This window comes from Triticum urartu, chromosome 7 (assembly GCF_003073215.2).
Source record: "Triticum urartu cultivar G1812 chromosome 7, Tu2.1, whole genome shotgun sequence".
Classification (NCBI taxonomy): domain Eukaryota; kingdom Viridiplantae; phylum Streptophyta; class Magnoliopsida; order Poales; family Poaceae; genus Triticum; species Triticum urartu.
The window spans coordinates 199,829,863-199,832,464 of record NC_053028.1 but is presented as its reverse complement, the minus strand read 5'-3'; the positions used below and the strand labels follow the sequence as shown (position 1 = coordinate 199,832,464).

Genomic DNA, 2,602 nt, shown 5'->3' with positions numbered 1-2,602 from the left:
TCAATTCATAAATCTATGTGGCAGCAAAACATGGAATTTGAAATTGGAATCTATAAATTCAACCAAATCAAACGAAAACAGAGGAGCCAAACAAGCTGTTAAGGTAACAAACACCACTGTACAAACAAAAGTCATGTGTTGAAATATCAAACTAAACTTGATCATACAGAAGATTAATCGAATATGAAGGATGGTGAACCACATACAGAATGCTTGGACATAAATAGTGTGCTCAGTGGTTTTCATTGGTTTCAACAGAAGCACCAGTACATGCAACATAAATGAAATAGAAGAAAATGCGTAAGATAGCAACTGTATCATCAGCAACAAACAACAGTTGATTCCTCTTTTATGCATATGTGTGACCACACCCTCATTCTGTAACTGCATTTTGAGTAATGGCATCACCCAAAGAAGCAGTTAGAGAAGAAGGGTGTTGTCACACATATGCGTACAAGAGGAACCAGCTGTGTAGGTCCTAATTACATCCAAAATGCTGCATGAGAGAACATGCGGGTGTTCTTGGAGACTGCATAGGACCTAGTGCGGGGGCGAACCTTACTCCGGAGCCCGCCCATGTGATCATACTTGAGGCTAAACAAGGTGACATGGAGGACGCTGTCTAAACCATCCGCGCGACGCAAGATGTTCTCGACAAGGCAAAATCTGTTGTAGCCCATGTAGGTAAGAGTAGCCCTCATGTGTCGGCCATTGTTCTGCCATGTCTTGTCATTATTGCGGAGGAACAGCTTCTCATTGAGCATCCTGCAGTCCGGCGGCCGTCTGGTGGTGCTGCTGCGGGAGGCAACCGGGCAGCAGCAAATTTATCCATCCTCCTTGCCATGAATCCCAACCCATGCATCCAGGTTGTCGTCGAAGTAGGCTTGGCCTTTAAAAGGCAACACCCAGTCTCCAAGCTCCTTCCAGGAGCCATTGCTGGTGTCCAAGGAATGGGTACCAGATGCGGTGGACATGAAGATGGTGCGTCCGTTTGGGTGCAAAGCATAGGCGAGGACGTCCATCCCACAGCACGGCGGAGGCGATGACGGTACGATGTTCCAAAAGTAGTCCAACTCTGGATCCCATAGATTGCTTATGTGGGCGGGAGCCCACGACAAGGCCTGCAAGGAGGGTACCTCAGGAAGGCAGGGGCTTGTTAAGACATACAGCTTTTGACCAAGAGCCATGGCAGCCTCCAGGGAATGGATCCCAGTCGGAAGAGGCGGTCCCACGGCGAGTGCAGCTATATTGGTTTCATAGACGAAGGTTGGGGGAGGGTGCTGACCAAAGTAGTAACGCGGGTTGGCGGCGAAAAATATGTCGGTGCCCAGAGCGGCGAAGTCTATGGGGCCGCACACTGGCGACCTTATCCGGAAGGCAGCTGGCTCGGGAAGCTTGCGCTCTCCTCCTGAATCAGTTGCTTCATCCAAAATTTTGTCGACGTCAAGCTTGTGGATGCTATAACCCCCCTCCCAGTCATCCAGCGCCAGATAAAGGTGCTGCTTCCGCCTCGGCGCGCTACTCTCAGCGCAATCGTAATCCCGACGCCGCCGTTTAGACGGGGGGGACGAGGACCCCTTCTCGAATCTGCCGCCCATGACGACGGGATTTAGATCTCTGCACTACCGGAAAAAAATAATCTGATCTGGGATATTATGAAGCTGTGTGGATTGACTTATATAGATGGAGCTGTGGACGGAAGAATCAATCCAAGTCCTAATCGACGAGGAAGGTCGATTTCAAGTCGGTTTGGCACCTGGCAACGAAGACGCGACAGAATCGGAAGTGTCTCACGCTCTGCTGGATCCCTGGAATCAATTCAAAACCAGACCAACTGCTCGCGTGTGGCCTGGCCGCTGCCCAGCGAGAAGTGAGCCGACCATCTCGGCGGCGAGTTCTGGTTAGGCCTTATACAATGGTGGGTGCCTACACACATGTGCTTAAGGAGAGAGAACAGCTTGGGTCGCAAAAAAGAAATTGTCTCGCAATGCGAAGTGATTTTTTTTTCGGGAAAAAACCATGTATTACTCATTTAAAAAGTCTTTACAATCATCTTGCACCAAATCTAGGATACTGGAAGGGCCCGATCGTAGCCACGTCACAGTTCTTTGACTAACTCTAGCAAACTTTGCTAAACAATCACTAACTTTATTTTGGCTACGGGATACATGAGTAATACACGTCCGTCTCAAAGTTTTAAGATACTTGATCTCATTCACTATGGAGGCATATACTGATCTGTCAACTCCCTCCCCCTGGATCATGGAAACAGCCATGAGCGAGTCCATCGCCATAGCAATGGATGCTTCACTTCTTTGTAATGACAACGACAGTCCTTCCATACACGCAATAAGCTCCGATTCCAGTGCATCCCGGCATAAAAACAGCTGCCTACGCGCAGAGAAGATAATACCACCCACCTCATCTCGTAGGATCATACCTGATCCGGCAGAACCACCGGCGTCGTAGGACCCATCAGTGTTCAGTTTTGCCCATCCTCGCTTGGGCGGATCCCACTTCAATTCTGGCTCTGTTGTACAAACTCGAGGGGGTTTAGCAATGAGTAAACAGCTCATCTTGCCCTTCCGGGGGTCCATATCTC

At 49.2% G+C, this 2,602-nt stretch overlaps 1 pseudogene; it reads right to left on the bottom strand.

Moving 5' to 3' along the window:
• Nucleotides 1-258: 258 nt before the first annotated feature.
• On the bottom strand, nucleotides 259-2,018 carry LOC125520378 (annotated as a pseudogene).
• Between the last annotated feature and the right edge of the window lie 584 nt (nucleotides 2,019-2,602).